Source organism: Stylophora pistillata, chromosome 5, assembly GCF_964205215.1.
Source record: "Stylophora pistillata chromosome 5, jaStyPist1.2, whole genome shotgun sequence".
In the NCBI taxonomy this organism is placed as follows: Eukaryota; Metazoa; Cnidaria; class Anthozoa; order Scleractinia; family Pocilloporidae; genus Stylophora; species Stylophora pistillata.
In genome coordinates this window covers 25,552,465-25,572,873 of record NC_142523.1, presented here as the reverse complement: position 1 = coordinate 25,572,873, position 20,409 = coordinate 25,552,465, and the positions used below count along the sequence as shown (strand labels likewise).

The 20,409-nt window shown below is 35.8% G+C and overlaps 2 long non-coding RNA genes across 2 annotated transcripts in view; both read left to right on the top strand.

Moving 5' to 3' along the window:
* Positions 1-2,600: 2,600 nt before the first annotated feature.
* LOC148731040 (uncharacterized) overlaps positions 2,601-20,409 on the top strand; it is a 29,163-nt gene continuing 11,354 nt past the window's right edge. The window contains exon 1 of the long non-coding RNA XR_016001221.1: positions 2,601-2,836. This is a non-coding gene — a long non-coding RNA (uncharacterized LOC148731040). The remainder of the gene's footprint in view (positions 2,837-20,409) is intronic.
* LOC148731041 (uncharacterized) lies at positions 16,997-19,370 on the top strand. The gene is made up of 2 exons (XR_016001220.1): positions 16,997-17,290; positions 17,768-19,370. It is a non-coding gene; the product is annotated as an uncharacterized LOC148731041 (long non-coding RNA).

Sequence of the window (20,409 nt, the reverse complement as noted above, 5' to 3'; positions counted from 1 at the left end):
TGCAAGCTTAATTTCTTCGAGTATAATTTACCTCCATTTTAGATAATAAGCTAAGATTCAAATTGATAGAAGGTAAAAAATACCATGCTTTGGTAATAAATGTGAATCTCGAAAAAAAATGGGACTTATATTTTTATCGAGGCGAAGCGAGAGCACACCCATCCTACACGGTGTTACATGAACAAGTCAAAACGCTGCAAAATATCACATTACCCCATGCATATCGCTCTCACTGGAACTTAACATTCGTTAAAGTCCTAAGAGTGTACTGGAAATGAGTTATTTCCATATGGTATGAGAGGAGCTCCTATGAATGCTGCCACTCAGCAAAAGCCTCATGAAACCCATTGTTCTCGTGGATGTGCTACCGAAAAGAAAAATTCCTGGGAAAGTTGGAATAAGTACAATAATGTTGGAACTTAACTGAAAACAGAAGCCGGAATTGCTTCAGGATTAATGCTGACAGGGAGTTCAGGACCAATATATGGTCCATGATACTACTCAGGGCTCTGGGGCCTTGCAGAGGTTGCAGCACACCATAGGTTTGAGGAGTTTTGTGTGATTGAATCATAGATCCTGTTGCCTACATGTAGTAAGATTCCTCGAACAATTATCATCTGGTACACCCACGCCTGACTCAGTGGACTTCATATTACAGAAATATCCAAATTGGATGAATAAAACAATTTGCTAAACAAAAGGGCAATAACTGTACACGAGTTGCTTCCTGTTCTGCCAAGAACTGTTGACTGTAAAATAGTGCTCAGAAAGAACCAGAAAGTGACATTGCCATGTTGATGTGGTTGGACATTGACTGTTTTTTTTTTCTTTTTTAAGAATGAAAAAATTTTTTCAGAAAAATGCAATAGATTTATCTAGCAACCTTTGTGGCATTACATGGTTAGAGCGCTGGATTGTGTTGTGCGGGAGGTCGAGGGTTCGAGCCCCAGCCAGACCAATACTCATGGTCAGTAAAAATAACTGAGGAGAATTTACTACCTTTCTATAATATCAAGAGATGGATAGACACTCTAGTCTTCTCGGATAATGACAAATATACCATAGGCCTTGTCTCCTGCAGGGTTAGAGGTAGGAGACATGAATTTCCCATGCACGAGATTACTGTGTGGTGGATGTCCTCCCCTGGGGTGGGATGGGTGGGTTGCTCTCCTATGTTTCATACATGAACCTCTGGCTTGGCCAATCAGGGTAACCATGCCGCAAGGTTAGAATGAAATAAGATGAGATAGTCATAATTAGAGGAAAAGGAATGAGGGAGATAAGTAACTTGTTGGTTAGTATTAAAAGTAGGTGGTAAAATGAATAGAAGAGGTTAGGTATAGGGAGCCAAAAAAAGTTTTTTTGAGTTAAAAAAAGGTTTGAACTGAATATTTGGATTGATATGATGGGGGGTGGGAGTTAAGGATGGGTTGGTCTGAGCTGGTTTTGATTGACAATTGGTTTACTGGTATCTGTCTTGAATTTGAATGGTGATAATAGACACAAAAGTAAATTCCAAAATAATTTAATGTTATGAAAACTTAACTAAGCTGTTTGGACAACACAGTAAATAATGGAACTATTGCAAGATATTGAAGAGAGAAAACTTCCCTCTCTCCAATATTAGCTTAATTAAAATAGTGGAAGTTTACCTATGTAAAATTAACAGTAATTCGTTTTGCAATGATAGATATTTAACTTTGGTTAAAAAAATAAATGGCTTCTTTTTTCGTAATTTTTCTAATCCTAAACAGCCACTTTCCTAGATTTAAATCAAAACAAAACCAAATGCATGATTTTGAGTCAACATAGTTCACAACGAAATCCATTTGTTATCGCCATACTTCAGTCTCCTTCGGCACTTTGTTAAAATGTTATTTCACAGGCGTCACACCACGTGCTCCTTGATTGATATCTCGCCTTCTTTCTTCCCTCTATGTCTAAAATTTCGAAAAAGCTTACGGGAATTAAGTTTAATTAATTGGAATGTCGGTCGGAAAACGACGATGAGCAGCGACTATTTTGCTTTTCGAATTTCGATCGTTCGACGATGTACCCTGCTGGCAGAGGCGTTTATTTTTTAACTTCCCCTAGGGTCCCCGTAAACCGTAGGGGAAGTTAACAAATAAACACCTCTGCCAGCAGGGTATCGACGATGAGGTCAACAAACTGGAGTTTCTTCAGGAAAGTTTACGGCTCTTGCCAAACCAAGTGGCAGGGGCTTAGAAGTGCCGTAAAAAGCTTCTTTACTCTTCCTTGTTTTATCAACGAACCAACATTTTGCATGAACGGACGAAAGGGTGATCAGAAAAAGCCAACACGACAGTGTAAACGTTGCCGCAAATTCAGCCAGTTCGCAACCGTATTGAAACTTTGCACAAAAGACCGTTTTTCGGCGCGAGAACAGTTTTTGTACAATTTGTACACCCTCTCAATTTTATAAAATTCTTTTCTTCTTTTCAAAAATGAGAATTAAAACCTTATCTTTTAAACGGCTTCTTTGTTTTTTAAACTTTTGAAACGGCTGCTCATTTCACGCAAAATTTAGAGTTTAAATAAGCACATTTCTGAGCCCGCGTTTCTTACCGCGGGTTTCAGGCGCATGCGCAACCGTTTTTCATCTCTGTCTCCGAAACTAGTAGTTTCTCTGGAGAAATTGTGCTTCGAACGAGTGCTGAATCTCTAGAAGAAAGTTGATATTGCAGGTAGAAGCTTTTTTTTCTTTCTCGTAAGGCTCAGGATTTGTTTTGCGTTGTTTGCAAAGGAAAACGACATAGCAAACAATTCGCTATGGGCCTCCACTCCGGCGAGTGAAGTACCAAGCACAGGAATACGGGTATCGATCTGTTTCTAATTTTTTGCTTTTCAGTGTATCTTTGCCAGCTCTAAAGGCTTAGACGGGTCGCTTACCTTGATACAAAGCAAAGGAAAAACTAAGTGTTTTTTTTTTACCTTAAATATCATTATTTACAGTAGTACACAGACAGCAGTCGTTATAATGGCATCTCGCTGCGGCAAAAGTACATGAAAAATAGGTGTCCTGGCACAGTTGCCATGTTTTTGTCCTCCTTACTCCCAACTACCAAACAAATATACCTCCGTTGACCGCCAACTCAACGATCGACGCTGCGGGCACGAAAATTTAATTTTTTTCTTTGGCCTCAACAGTGGCTATTTCATAATTATGCTTGTTTCTGTTGAATTATACAGTGGTTTACTCTTGTTGGTGGCTAATACGGAAAGAAAGACTTAAAGGGTAAATCGCGTTCTGTATTATAATATATGGAAAGTAAAAAAGTTGTTTTTACTGGTTGTAAATTTTTGGTGACTGACAAAGGTTTAAAACCAATTCTAAAACTAAGAGATCCAAATTTACCTGTTGACGTTAACCGAATTATTTTAGAAGATTTAGAATCGGATTCTATGAAATTGAATGGAAAAAATTATCGTCAGCATCCACATTTTAAAGAATGCTTTTGCTTGTCCAGATAAAAGTGTTTGTGAACGTAATAATTGTATTCATGAATTATGTATTCATGGTAAAGGAAAACATACTCGTTGGTCAGTGGTGTTACCCAAAAGATTGTCCTGAAGAACTTTCTATGGTTGAATATGATCCATCTAATAATAATGCTGCTGCTGCTTATAGATTTGTTTATGAATGTTTTAATGGTTTGATTCCAATAGGAAAGAAAATTGATTTTTACGTATATGTGCACGATCCTTTGCAGTAAAGCACTATTTAAGTAATAGTTAAAATCAGACCTGAAAAAAATTCAGGCCTGTATGGGATTCGAACCACTGACCTCTGCGATACTAGTGCAGCGCTCTACCAATTGAGCTAACGAGCCAACTGGGAGCAGGCCATCAAATTAATTCGAAATAAACCCGTTGATGATGAATCAAACAACAAACATATGAAATACATATAATATGAACTGCGGTTATGAAACGTATATGTGCACGATCCTTTGCAGTAAAGCACTATTTAAGCAATAGTGAAAATCAGACCTGAAAAAAATTCAGGCCTGTACGGGATTCAAACCACTGACCTCTGCGATACTAGTGCAGCGCTCTACCAATTGAGCTAACAAGCCAACTGGGAGCAGGCCATCAAATTAATTTGAAATAAACCCGTAGATGATGAATCAAACAACAAACATATGAAATACATATATATGAACTGCGGTTATGAAATGTATATGTGCACGATCCTTCGCAGTAAAGCACTATTTAAGCAATAGTGAAAATCAGACCTGAAAAAAATTCAGGCCTGTACGGGATTCGAACCACTGACCTCTGCGATACTAGTGCAGCTCTACCAATACTAGTGCAGCGATACTAGTGCAGCTGCGATACTAGTGCAGCTCTACCGATACTAGTGCAGCGCTCTACCAATTGTTAGCTCAAATTTATAAATTTATAAAGAACCGGAACTGCGCATGTCATGACGCTCACGTGGTCACGTCGCAGACGCCAGAACGCCACTTTTCAGGCTGAAGATAGGACGCCACAAAAATATGCTCTTATTTTGTTTATAGGAGATGAATTATTGACTCAAAACCATAAAAAGCTCTTCTGCTTTTCATTAAGTGATTAAAAAACGTTTTCGTAGTGCGTAAAGTGGTTTTTGCTTAATTGATAGATTAAACGGGATTCGACAATGGCAGACAATCTTCTCGCCAAGTCTTGGTGAGTTAAGTCATTTGATTTCATGTCCATTTGAATCATCACGTGCAGAACAAAGATTTTTTTAAACCGGGTTTAAGCTTATCACAAATTACTTTGAGCGATGATTTAGATTTAAGACACTTAAGGGACATTTAGATACATTAACAAAGTGCAAAATGAGGTAGATGATTGTCTTTCTGCATCGGTTGTATTTTGTAACTGCACATTGTAGATCGTATGCATGCCTGCTAGGTTTTGAGCAACCGACTACAAACATAAGAATAACAAATCTCGCTGTGGTTAACGAATTTAGAAAAAGAGAAATGGTCCTCTAGGCATCCAGATCATGCACTGAAAACTTTATGCTCGCTTGTTTGTCCACATTGTTTACACAACTAGGAAGTGGTAAATTTCAAGTCGCCTAATAAATATGAAAGACGAATTATTCATTCTGTTAAGAGAGTGGGGTAAAGAAACTTATTCCCATGCTCATTAAGGTCATATCTCTAGCATCTTTTAGCAAAGACACGTTAACACGGGTAGAAGTCCGTGTCTGAAAAACGTTGACTGCTTAACCTTCCAATTTCACGCCAAGAACGAAGGCCTCGATCCAGTCTTACGTGGCTTCTCTGCCGTTCATGTTGTCAAGAATGTCTGGTGCTTAAGCTCTCTATTGTGAATCTTCACCATCCTGATGTATAAATTACTGTGAATTTTTTATCTATTCTAGAAAGTTGTTTTTTTAATTTGTAGATACATTTTAGATGAGAAATTAATGTTGTCACTAAAATGTATAAATAGAATATAATCCTTTTTTTTGGTTATTTGCAGCCATCCATCATTATCAACTGTGAAATGACTTAAGTTTGATGTTTTTGTTTTTGAGTCACTAATTGGATTAAATTTGGTTTCCTTGGAGTTATCATGTTGCATACAATAATAGAAATAATTTTTAATTTCTTCATCGAATGCTTTTTTAGTGATTGGTTTGTCATCATCTGTTGCTTCTTGGATCTTTAATTTTTTTTTTGCCATCTTGATGTTACTGCTGAATTTGGCTGTATCTAACAAGGCATTGTATTTGAATAAACCATCATGAACGTCAATAATTTTTTGATATTGATATTAAATAACATCAATAATTTTCTTTGACATCTTGATTCAGCTGTATCTAACGAGACATTGTATTTGAATAAACCATCATGAACATCAATTGGTACATCATGATAATCTGCGATTCCATACAAAGCAACTTAAACAGGTGTATTTTGTGAAATGTTTATCGCTATATCCACTGATAGAAGGCTGCCATTGTTTTTATTTATTTGTATGATTGTTCTTGTTTCTTCACTTAGTTTTTTTGTGTTTATTTTATTGTTGGTATTCCCAATTGATCTTGCAACTATGTTAATATAGGTACTTATAGAACTGACATCAGATTTTTCCCAAAACATTTTGAATGCTTCAATTATGTGTTCGCCTTTTGATAGTCTGTTGATATCAATTTTGGTGGAACATGTGTTGACATCAGCTTTTTTGATAAAGATGATTTTTGTTTGGTTAATTTTTTGAATTTGTGGAAATATTTTTGGATGTAATTATCAACTGTTACATTATTGCCAGCTGTTTTCATAATTATCTTTGTCTTTCTTGATATAGTCGAGTTGATTTTTTGTTGATCAAATTGTTTCAGGTTATTGGATTGTCATTTTTCGCTGCTTCTTGAATTTCAATTTGTTTTTCAAATTTCACTTTTGGGCAATCCCACATGAGGACACTGAAATTTTCACTTTTTTAAAATAAAATTTTTCAGAATGGAACTTATACCAAATGAAAGCTGAGACAATGAACTGTTTGAAATTACTGAGATCTTGTGCATCTTGTCCATGTGCTTAATTGGAGAAGGCGTGCAATCTTAAGAATTTGAATCTCGAGCCTCATATTTTGAATTTTTGGAAGGAAATGTTAAAGTCTTTACTTCTAAGAAAAATATTACAATTAATATAATGGTATGTGTGTATAACCTTTGTCAGATTACACTATCATTGAGCCATAAATTATTGCCCAGCTACTGGTACTTTCCTTAGAAAATAGACATTGAATTTGTGTTTGTGGACATTACGTAGTGTCCTCAACATTAAGGTACCTTTTTTTCAGTTCCTGTTTACAGTGTGCTGTATTTTCATGTGCTATTGATGCTGCTCAGTTAGTCTGATGTATACTCTATTTTAATCTCAAAACATTTACTGGATGGGTTTTCTTTGCTGAGAAATTATAAGTTGAGAAGTGGTGCGGACATTACGTTGCGGACATTACACATTGTGCATGTTACGATTTTTCTTTTATTCAGACTTTTGGAGATAATTATTTATTTCTTACTAACTCTGAATTAGACTAAGACAACAGCCTACTTAACCCATTAATGGCCGCAGCTTTTGTGGAAAACTGTGTTTTGAAGCTAGGACAGCAGATTTCAGGTCACTGTTGGGGTTTTAAAAGCTCCAACTTACCAAAAACCACTTGACAGCTCGTGCACTCGACGGCCTTTCGATCCAAATGCAAAATGGCGGCCTGAAAATCTCGGGCACGCGCAGAGAGTAAAATTTCGACATAGTTTTTGGGTTGAAAAGTCATGCCCCACTTACGACTTCTACTTTTCTCTCTTTCTCCTGCCCTTTTTTTCCCCTCTCCTTGCCTAAAGTTTCTCCTCACTTGCTGGAAATTGAGTAGGCTTCAGTTTGGTGTAGAGATTTTTCAGAAACTACTCATTATTTTCAAAGCACATGCTCGGAAAGGTAGGTGGGTAGTGAAACACGATCTTCGTGCAGATTTTCCGGTCAGTGACACGGTTTTTTGGCTATTTCTCCAATCTCCTCCACTCAATTGCGCTCATTCTGGTATCGTCTGCAAGATATTTTCAACCCGTTCAAGTAGATGCTCGAATTCGTGCTCCAGGGTTAAAATTGATGACGTCACAGGGCGTAGAAAGGCTGTGGGTCCCCATGGGCGCATACGGGTGCACTGGACGTTAATGGGTTAACACTGAATTGCTTTTTATTGATTTCAGAAAATGTAAATGGCAAATAGTTGAAAGCTTTTCCATAATTTCCTATCAGGTTGAATAAACTTACAAACTCAGATACAATGAAATATATGAAGTTCATATAATTATTTTGAACTGCGGTGTGAGATACATATGATATACGATCCTCGCAGTAGATAGCGCTATTTAAGCAATAGTGAAAATCAGACCTGAAAAAAATCAGGCCTGTACGGGATTTGAACCACTGACCTCTGCGATACTAGTGCAGCGCTCTACCAATTGAGCTTACAAGCCAACTGGGAGCAGGCCATTGAGTTGATTCGTAATACACCCGTGAAAGTGATATTTATCAGATACAATGAAATATATGAAGTTCATATGGTAGCTTTACAGAAAGCCTTTGTTGACTATATGATCATTTGCAGTTGGATTTGCAACTGAGCCTATTATTCTATTTTTTGCATCATACATCCATTTTCAACTGAAGAAAATTTGAAAAGATTGCATGCTTTCATCTACATGTCTTGTATAATTGTTTCTCAAATATTTAAGATTGACGGCATCCTGATCAATGATTTTTCTGGATATTTTAGAGATATAAGTTTGCATGTTGAACATTATTCATGTCAAGATTATTAATTTTGTCATTCTCACACTTCCATCACTTTTCAAATTACCATTGCTGCTTGAAATTTTTGAATCAATATACAATTTATTTGCTGCATCAGAAGCAGTAAATGGATTTTTGACATTTTTGATTGTATGTCCGATCATTATTGATATCACCTGTGAAATTTTCTCCTCCTTTCAAAACTATTTTTTTGACATCTGCAGAAGATTTTGGAATTCCATCTGATGCATTTTGTGGTTGTGGAATATTTATTTTAACAATCTTTTGTAATGTTTAAATTCCGACTCCCTTGAAGAGTTCCACCACAAAGTGGTTAATAGTTGCCAATTTTATGTGAAGAAACAATGTCATGCGATTCAAGTTAAGATTTTGTGATTGCTGAATTATTTGTTGTTTGAATATTCAAGAAAATCTGTTTGCTCTCATATTATCAGGAAAATTGTTTAACCCATTAAAGGCCACAGCCTTTGTGGAAAACTGTGTTTTGAAGCTAGTAGAGCAGATTTTGGGTCACTGTTGTGGTTTTAAAAGCTCAAACTTACCAAAAACCCCTTGACAGCTCGTACACTCGACGGCCTTTTGATCCAAATGCAAAATGGCGGCCTGTCAATCTCGGACACGCGCGGAAAGCAAAATTTGGGTTGAAAAGTAATGCCCCACTTACAACTTTTACTTTTCTCTCTTTCTCCTGCCCTTTGTTTCCCCTCTCCTTGCCTGAAGTTTCTCCTCACTTGCTGGAAATTTAGTAGGCTTCATTTTGGTGTAGAGATTTTTTAGGAAACTACTCATTATTTTCAAAGCACATGCTCAGAAAGGTAGGTGGGTAATGGAACAAGATTTTCGTGCAGATTTTCAGGTCAAAGTTACATGGTTTTTGGCTATTTCTCCAATCTCCTTCACTCGATTGCACTCATTCTGGTATCATTTGTAAGATATTTTCAACCTGTTTAAGTCCGTGCTTAAAGTCGTGCTCCAGGGTTAAAAGTGATGACATCACAAGGCATAGAAAGGGTGTGAGTCCCCATGGGCGCATACGGGCGCACTGGACGTCAATAGGTTAAAATGAAACTATAATTGACTGCATCATAAATATTACAGTAACTAGATCAGACAAAATTATTTGGTTTCTCTTCATATCTGAGTGAATATCACCACTCATTTTAACACCACATACCTACCAGTAATAGTAAATAATTTGTGCTTGCGTGGGTTGAAACATGTGAATCTACATATTAAGCTTTATTTTCAGCATCTTCAGAATTTGTTGGATCAGAAATGTTGATTAATTATCTTTTTATGCCTGCATTGAAAGCATTATTGAAGGCTTTTTTCCATCAATTTCCATTTGAGAATCTGCATTCAATGTTTTTTGTGAAATCTCATATAAACTAAATCTTGCTAATGAATTATAGCTAGGTTTCAAAGACAATGCTGTTTTTTAATTTTTAATAACATTGGAATATGATTCTAAACCTATGTGTATTCTTTCATGTTTATTACTTCTTTTGAATCCATATAAAATAATATCACCACTCATAGTTCTGCCAGAAAGACATAAATAATGACCACTCTTTTCCAATAATTATTCACAACAGCAGGTGTGGCTTTGCTTAGAAGAGGTTGGGCAAATTGAGCAAGAGAAACCCAAAGTGAACCTCCATATTGAACAACTTCCCTGTTTTTTTTATTTTTTTTTTAATTTTGTTTATTTGTGCTTTTGGGAGCATTAGTTCATCAGGACCAGAAAGTTTCCTTGCATTCAGTCTGATTGTTATTGCAGATTTGTTTCCTATTGCATTTCAAGCAAGCTTTTGTATTTGATTGTTGCTTAATTCAATGCATACAGATGATACTGAGTCATATCTTATATAATTATGATTAATTGACTATTTAAAGAACCTTTAAAAACTGATTATCATATAAATGATACATGTACTCGGCTAGTGAAAAATAAATGACATGTTTACATGGATGATACTCAATTAATGAACATTTTTATACTTTCATTTATACTCTAGCTTTTCCAGACACATTATCCACAGATAGTTCATTTTGAAGCACAAGAGCATACAAAAAGTAGCTATTTGCTGCAACAGCAGTCAGCATATAATGTAGTTCAAGTTTAGTGCTTCCACTATTCAATTCAACTTCTTGGTTGGTTAGATCTAAGTATAGAATGCGTTAAAGCTTTTCAAATGATTTAACATTAATTGTTGGGCCACAGCTGAGAAAATCATGAAATTGTTTGCTGGATGTCATCAATGTTCTGTATGTTTCTGCTACTTTTCTGTCTTGTCTCATTCTCTGTTGTGGATAAAAAACACCACCTTCCACTTTGCACCAGCCACGTTTGATCCAACTTTATAAGTATCAAAAACAAATGGATTAAATTCTTATGGTTTCCAATATTTTTGGTTGTATTGAGAGCCCAAATGAACATATGGCTTGTCTTTGTTTTCTTATTGCTGTGCTTATCATAAAACTTCCATCTGGATTTTGGCTGGGAATACTTTTCACAAGTCTTTCTTTCAAATAATTCCAAGAATTTGGCATATGGTAATTTTTCAAAAACATTTGTTCACTAGTTGAATTAAATACCATTTTGGAATGAATCTTGTAATAATTAATCTTTCTGGATCAGTTACTCCATTAGCTCTGAAAATAACATGATCATCATATTCAAGTGTTGCTGTGATTCTAATTTTTCCATTTGAACAAATTTGATCCGCAAAATGATGCAAAGAAAACAAACCTGTGAAAGCCGATTACATTAACTTGAGCTGCAGCTGTTGATGATTGAATAATTTTTTGACTTTTTACAAATCCTTCATAATGGTTTACTGCATTTGGCTGGAACATAACATTTCATACTACATATTACTACAGTAGGCATGATTCATCAGCATCATTTCTCATAATTATGTTGTACCTGTTTGAAATCAAATTTGTCTTTCTGTACAGTACCAGTATTTGTGTCTGGAAATGAAGAATTGTTGGTCCAACATCTTTTGCATAAGAATTTGTGTAAATTCAACAAGATTCTTCAAATGTAGGCTCCTGTTGATATCTGGTGATTGATTAAACTATAATTGTGCTTCTTTGATTATTGCAATATTGTCTGCAGCAGCAAATTGTGCATTAATTATCTGCTCTTTTGCTGACATAAAAATCAGTTTCAAAATGCACATTATACCTGTCAGAACCATTACGAATATTGATGTTGTCGACATTGACTTCATTATTTTTGCTATTTCCCAACCTTTTCCTTGAATGACAGGGTTTTTTTTATCCCTGCGCCCTTTTTACTGAATTTATCATAAATTTTTTCACCAACAACTTGTCCAGTTTTTTCACCCATTTTTTCAGCACACTTTACAGCAACTTTTGTTGAAGCCTTTTTTCGAATATTCTGTGCTGTTTTTCTAGCTACTGCACTTGCTATTTTGGAAAATAAATCACTTAAACCTTCACCAGTTTGATGAATGTTGTATGTTCCAGTGTCTCTGTTTTTGGTATGTCTTTGCATGTTATATGTATACTATCAATCTTCTCTTTGAAAAACCAAAGTCAGATACAGTACGTAGTTCCATTCAAATCGATCGGTCTGTTGTTCATCTGTGAAATACAAACTAACTGGTTGGAATTTTTTTTATTCTTGGTTCAACTGAAAATGGAAAACTGAGAGGATTAGGTTGCTGATGTCAATTGTTAAAATTAGTGCATTAATTTGAACTTACTCTATTGATAACACTTTCATGCAGAAAATACATTTGCTTTCAATAGAAAGGCATCAATTCCATCTCCATGAGAAGTCACTGGGGGTACTTTCTAGTCAAAACTAAGCAAAATATTGTAATGGCCTTCTCTGAGATCTACTCAAAATTTCTCTTCAAGAGCAATCAAAACTCTGAGTCTTTCTGCATATAGTTTTATTTGAATCCCTGGTTCACTGTGTCCACTTGATTTAAAAATAGCATTAATACACAGATCAAGGTCTTGATAATCAAAAGTTCCTTCTGGAAAAGTGATTGTATTTGAAGTCGATCCATCGTCAGTGCTGTATTTTAATTTATTATTGTAACAGTTATACTTTGTTGCTGTACCAGCTGTAGCTCATGCTGAGTGAATCAACAGCATGCAATGCTATATTTTGCTCTTTCATCCAAAACAAAATCAGGAATAAGCTTGAATGTAAAATCATGAGTGACAGAACATTCAATTCCAGTCCCATTTGAAGAAAAACTGATAAATGTACTTTTCATGTATAATATGCCCTTATTAATTAAAAAACTGTATGATATAATTAACAATTATTCCATGAGCGTGCGTTGGATATGAGATGATAGATAGCCAACGAGGTGTGTAGTGCCGAGTTGGCTATAATCATCTCATATCCAACAAGTACGAGTGGAATAATTGTTTTACTAAAAAAAACCGACCTCAAGATATTAGACAAATCTTCTCAACTTTATTTTGTAAGAAGAAACCGGATGTTACAATGTATAGATACTAGATTATGGTATAGTGGCTCATATACCGTAATGGCTAAGCCAATAAAGAGGCTTGAATTGCATTATCCAATGCTCCAGTTTTTAATAATGAATATTATATCTTTTCAATGAATATTATTCATTGTATTCATTTTTATCAATTACTTTGAGTTTCATGAGATGGTCAAACATTTGCTAGTATGCTTCATTTCTGAGTTGAATATTATTGTGTCCTGCAAGTCTTGTACCTGTAAGAAGTCTCAATCTTTTGAATCAAATCTTTTGGTGTTGTATAGAATACTTTTGAATCAGCAAGAGATTGTTTTCCACTGCCTCTGTGTTTTGGCATGATTGTTTGCAATAGTATTGAGATTATTGAATATTTTAATAGCTTTAGCACTACATAAATTTCTTCTTTCCATAATTAAATCAGTCAAACTCTTATTGGCTTTTAACCTTCATAAATAATTTGCCCACCTTTTTGTACTTCAATAACCATCTCATTCATCAATCTTGGAACATTTATCATCAATTTACCATAATAATTGTCCATTATCTATTTTATAAGCATTGCTTTTCTTCTGTTTGTAACCCCCGTTCCTTTTCCTTTCTTGATAAACTTTCATCTTATCACCTTTTATAAATTACAATATCTAATAAATCTCTGTAATTTTAATGTGATTTAATCATTGAATCATAAAACTCCAAAAGAGGAGAGTCTTTTTTGTTCTTTTAACATCTTCTGGAGTTGCACTTAATAATTGTGATGGAGGCTAGTGGAAAAGCTTCTTGAATTTCTCTTGATTTGGAAAATCAAAGGGTCACCGAGCACTTCAGTGTCTTGTGTAGACAACCCTTCATCAACATTATAAATGTTAGCAGGTACGTGGTGGTTCGATCTCTGGCATTATTTAACTAGGTAATTCTCTGTTTAAAGTATTAATGTCTCTGTTCATTTCTGTAATAATTATCATTGAGACCTTTTCTTACTGCAAACTGATTTTCCTTTAATTCACCAAATGAATCAATCTGTCTTGTTTTTCATCAACTGACTTTTTCAATTCTGTCTGACTCTCTATAACAGGTTTGAGAGACTGTCTGCTTGCAAACTGTGATTCAATTATTTGATCATTATAATTTCTGACAGTTTGTTTGATTGCTTTTCTCATGTCTGTGGTTTTTGCTGAGCTGTTTTCATAATTTGTATATTAATTTTATTCAAATCTGAAGTTTTTAGTATTGCAAACATGTCTTTCTGAAATTTTCAAACACATCAGCCAACAACAATGCATCACTTTTCAGATACAAATTGTGATATTCACCCATATTTTTCAATTTCAATGTCTTTCAAACATTATTTTTTTGAGCATGTTCATATTCTTCATCTGTTATGTGCTCACCAGTCAGAATTAACTGTCAGTAAAATTCTTCTTTTGGTGGCAGCTGTGTTTCTTCAAATTTTTCAAAGCTGTCCCTGTAGTCAAGAGTAAACACCTTTTTGTTTCATAAGTTTGTATTTTTCATCTTTCTTGAACTTTTGTCTTGCATATTTGAAACTGTCTTCAGGTAATTAAATTATCAACAAGCTTTACAAGAGAACTGCTCATAAACTGGAAACTGTCTTGAAACACCAAAATTATTATTATTCAATGTGAAAGCCATTATATTTCTCCATATTATTTGGAATGACGTCCGATTTAATCTGGTTTTTTCTTCAACCAACTTACCAATATTTTGCATAGTGAATTGAGAATCATAACCTCTCAAATTAGGCAAAATCACAGGAATCCTCATTTTTTTAAATATTGAGCCTAAGCTTCAAATTACAATCCTGATGTGCTCTTCCACTGAATTCTCCAGTAATATGATCATGATCTCCCACTCTGATGCATTCATTTGTGTATTTGTTTCGTAAAAATATTGTAACTTTTAGCTTTCTTGAATTTCTTCATCATCAGTCATTTCAAAGCTTTATTGAAAGGCTTACAAACCATATCTTTGCAATATTTTGTTTCCTCAAGAATTTGTTTCAAAAGTTTCTCCACAGCATTCTCACTTCTGAAATACTGAACTGGTTTACTAAGTTTGTCATTATAACAACAAAGTAGTTTATAAGCATTTGTAACCACAATCTGTATGCTTCTGATAAGGTTCTGTGTGTGGCCTCAAAATCAGCATAAACTTAAAATGGAAGTGGAATCTGTCTGTATAGACGTAAAGAAAAATTTTTCACCCTTTTCTGGCATTTTTTTAATTTGCTCTCCATTTATAGCAATACAATCTCCATATGTTTACTTAATATATCTTGACTACTAAAACACTGTGGATAATACATGCAAATGTATTTCCTCATTATGCTTGGTTTTATGCCTCATCATCTTGTTGAAATCTTTTATCAATACAGTCATAATGGCTCTTGTTATCATAAGTTATCAATTATAAGTAGGCTCATTTCATTCTGAAATGTTTAGGTTATTTTCATAACCAAAAACATAAATTCTGATGCAATTCTGTTTTTCAATCTTATTATTGTAATGTTTCAGTGAAACTTGAAAATCAACACCTGAGTAATCCAATTCATCAACAAACTCTTTGTCTGTCTTTCTGATTCTTTGTGAATTTATACTCTGCTGCCGATTGAGATGCCTCACATGGCACCATCTAAAACATTCATTATTTTCATTCTTCATATTATTTTATCAAACTCTTTGTAAGTACTAATTCACTTGGAAGTTGCATATATGAAGACCCTTCCATTAGCTTTTATTTAACAATATTTATAATATGTTGATCAAATCTACCTATTGTCTCCATCCAGATCCTTTAGAAATCCAATTACCAATTCTATTAATAAGTTCAGAGCTTGAACTTTTAGGATCCCTCTCAAGATCAGCCGCATTAATCACAGTTTTTGAATATGAATAATTAAAAATGCACTTTGAAATTCATCTTCACCACCCTTCATTTAGTAAAAGTAATTTTTAAAGTCTCAACAAACTTAAGACCTTTCATTTCCAATAATTGACCTCTTAACATATGAAAAATCGCTTTCCTTGTTTCTCTCAACTGTTTCAAAGCATTATTATCACTACGAATACTGATTTTAAATGATTTAGTAAATTCACTCAGTGCTTTATCCTTGAATGTAATATTAGTTCTAATAGTCCTTGGTTTTGGAACAGGAGTTGCGATATTATTTTTCTCATATTCTTGAACCATTTTGCTTAACAGATTCTTGTGATCTTGGCATTGGAATTGGTTTAATTCAGCCAATCTTTTGTCATGTTTTAAAATCCAATCAATCAAAACAGATTTCTTCATTTGTTTTCAAATCTATATTTTTAAGATGGCTCATCTCCGTGCTATAGTTAGATAAAATTTTTCACCCTAATTCTTGGCCATACTCATTTCTGCTTTTTGTACGTCATTTACCTTTTAAACTTATCCTTAATGTTGAAAGACAAAACTGAAATCTAGCGAGAATTTTCGTCAACTGTGTTTTTAGACTTGATTTTTTTTTTATTTAAGAGTTAAGAAAAGGAATAGAAGTATATTATTACTTTAAGCCAGTCAATATAAAAATTATAGAAAGCAGTTTGATTATTTCCCTTTCCTTTTGGCAGTCTCATCTGAGTACAATTTCTTTCACCTTCTTATTGTGGTAACGTTGTGAATTTGGTATGGAAGGAGATGTTCAGTTTCTACGGTGAATGGAATTTGTTGCAGTATATTTCGCGGTAAGCTATGTTTTTGATTATGTCAATGTGCTAGTTAAGGATGAGAGTAAATCTCTCTAGTAAAAGTTCACCCCGCACAGGAATTCCTGGAAATTTCTACTTCTTGTACTTTTAATTATTTCCAGACCCGTTTTTTGGATGAAATTCTATGTCAAAAGGAATATTTCTTGAAGTTTAATTTAACACCTTCAACACCCCTTTCTTTAAGGTGACACTGAGTGTAAATAGCTTATACCTTTTTATCTTCGCACTGAATTTTGAATTAGATAATGTGCTGTAAGACCACGTAGCATTTTTGGGGGTGGTACTTGTGAACGACCCTTCTCCGAATCTTCTCTTTATTTTGTTGTTGTGTAAGTCTTTTAAGGCTATTTTCTCTTAATATCTCTTTTCAAGAATTCTACAAGGATTCTACATGTAGTTCTTCCGATAGGTTAATTATGATTTTTATATTATCAATCTTGTTTCCGTTCTGGCCGATCTTAACCGTAAAAAGGTTTGAAATTTAAGGTAGAAAATCAATCAATCAATCGTGTATTCAACCCTATTGCAGTAACAACTGAATTACAGGGGGCGGTCGCGACATATATTTTGAAATTTGACAGACTTCACAAAATCATTAAATGTTTTGCATTTTCCAGTAGAAGCCTGAACCGATTGTGAGCCTGAGCGTAAATTAAAACCGAGGTAGTAAACCAGCGGAACCCGAAAGAGACTAGTAAGTGTTTCTGACATATGATAGGACTTGGCAAAATTCACGTAAGCTTGTTGCCGCCTATCACTAAGTAGTTCAAGGTCAGCAAGATGCAATGCGTCGCTATAACAGCGATCAGGGAAGACAATATAAAAAGCTTTCTTCTGGACTTATTCTAAAAGGTCACTTAGGTAGGCTGGAAGTGCGCCCATGCAGGGGACGCATATTCGAGCACAGAGCGAATCGTACTGCAATATACAGATACTAATTGGGAAGGTGAAAGTCCACTATTCTTAAGAATCCTCATCCCGTAGAGGCGTTTGGTAGCTTTGTCGTATATGTACTCACAATGTGCGTTCCATGAAAGGTCATCAGAAACTATGACCCCCAGTAGTTTGTACTGGGATACCATTTCGATTAGGGCGCCCCCTATTAGTAGAGGACTGGAACATGTTGATTTATACCTCAGAAGGTTAAGAACCATCTCTTTACACTTCTTAGGGTTTAGTTTCATATTGCGCTCCAGGGAGTACTTATTTACATTAGATGCGATGATGGGCAGACAACTATTGGAGTTCCTGGGAATAAGTTCCAGGATGGTGAGGTCATCAACGTACTTAAGACGAGCACACCATTCACTGACCAGGCTATTCACAAGTAGAGCGAAGAGAAGGGGAGCCAAGTGCGTACCTTGTGGGATACCACCACGAGGCGAGATGGCCGAGGACAGTTGGCCATTAATCCTAACACGTTGCAACCGGCCAACCAAAAAGGCGCCAACCCAACAGACAATGGCTTCATAAACACCAAGCTCCTCCGACCGCATGCTGTGGTCGACGAGATCGAACCCCCTACTAAAATCAGTAAACAAAATCCTGGTGTACATGTCCTCCCTGTCGAGTGATTCGAGGATGACGTACATGAAGTACACCAGTGCGTGAGTAGTAGATTTACGAGCAACCGCAAAATGCTTCTCGTCAAGCTGATGTTGAACTTGGGAGAGCATGGACGAGTAGGTAAATCCCTTGAAGATCTTAGCGAGCTGTGAAGTTAGGGAAATTGGGCGCAAATCCTCCTCAACCACCTTTGGAGGGCTGCATTTAGGAACAGGACACAAAATTGACTGCTTTAGTTGGGGCGGGATAAACCCTTGAATAATCGAAGAATTACAATTGTCACAGACAACCCGAGCCAGCTCCAAGGCGAGTTCAGACCATACCCTATTGAGGGTTGGGTCAGGGCCGGGTGACTTATTAGTCTTAACCCGCCTAAGGGCGTGATATGCTGTACGTTCATCAATTAAGAACCCAGGAGGGACATCGTAAACCATGCTAGGACTAGGAGGTTCCAAGGGAGAGAAGTCAAGAGTGAGGCTGCCGAGGAACTACTTGAAACGCTCGGCAAGCAGAACCTCATTTGACATCTGTTCGTCCAACATTTGTAGATGCCAGGGGGAGGTACTCCCCCCTTTGCCACTCAATCTATTGATTTCGCTCCACCAACGCTTAACATTCGAAGATCTTAAGGCAACTACTTTTCAGGTTTAAAAGGTCCTCTTGGCGATAGAACAATTAATCTGCACAGCATTCCTATAGACTTTGTAAACCTCAGAATTCTTACCGTTGTAAGGAACAGCCCTCTGGCGATTGCGGATTAGAGACTTGATTTTGGTGGTAATCCATGGTTTATCAGACTAGCACACTTTTATCTTATGTAAGGGTAGATATGAATCTACAGCCGCAGACAGGAGGTTGGTGAATATAGTGAGTTTGTCAATGACAAGTGGCTCGTCATAAACAGGTTGCCAATTTTGCTGAGTTATCCAGCTGATTTTGTAACTTCGTAAACAACTCGAAGGCGCATACTTAGTATGCAGGAACTGTTGCATGTAACTTAACGCGATTCGCTGGCTGATGAGATAGAACGATGAAGATGCAAAAAGACTGACAGCCTAGTAGTGTCACCTTTAGTGTCGCCTTAATACGCTGGGGAACAGCATTTTTAATCAGAGTAGAATTGAATAGTATTGACATCTGAGCTAGTCGTAGAAAGATGAAAGTTGTATTAAGAATCCAAGCCAAGAAATAAAGAAATATTAACTGGGTGGTCAGGTAGAAAAAACTTCTAACATTAAATACCCAAATCCCAAGGTCAACCGCAAAATTCCCAAGGTCACGATACCTTTGCATTAACCTCCGTTGGTGGTTAATACGGTATTAACCACCAACAAGAGTAAACCACTGCATTGTTCAACAGAAACAAGAATATGGAATAGCCACTGTTGAGGCCAAACAAAAAACTCAAACTTTTCGTGCCCGTAGAGTCGATCGTCGAGTTAGTGGTCAACGGAGGTATATTTTTTGGTAGTTGGGGGGGAGGTGGGGGGGGGTAAGAAAGGCAAAAACATGGCAACTGTGCCAAGAAACCCTTTATTTAATACTACTGGCAAACGTTCCATCTGTAAATTTTTAACCGAATTTTTTTGAACTATCAAAAATCTCTCCATACATTTCTTTATAAACTTTGACGCCGATTTTAGAGTTACATTTGTAAGAAACCGCTTACGTTACGCGGGCGCTTGGCCACCATAGTTGGCGATGGAAAACAAAAGACAGTCCACAATCAAGGTGAATCGGACCCAATCTAGATCAAAATTATAGCATTTTCTTTTTCTTTTTTTTTTTTTTTTTATCGCCAGGGTTATGGGGCTTGCGTCATAATTCTCATCTTATTTCAACCAATATGCAGACAGACAAGTATTGTTAGGAAACAATGAGACCTTTTATGTTGATTGCCAAATGAATTAAAATAGCTCTTGCTACCAAGTGTCACGTTATAACAATTTAGTTCATGTCGTTTCTAGAAAGGAAAAAGTTGCTGCTGACCCTTAGCTTCACTATGTCATTTTTTCCCTTTTTTTTTGTGTTTAATTGATTTCCCATTTCTTTTTCTGTTTGAGGGCGTTAAATATGTACTTTTCCTTTAGGAAAAGCGAGGTGTTTAACACCAACAAAAAATGCGTGCATTTGGAAATTACAGAAGGATGAGACCAAATAAGGAAAGATGAGACCAAATAAGGAAAGCTGAGACCAAATAAGGAAAGATGAGACCAAATAAGGAAAGATGAGACCAAATAAGGAAAG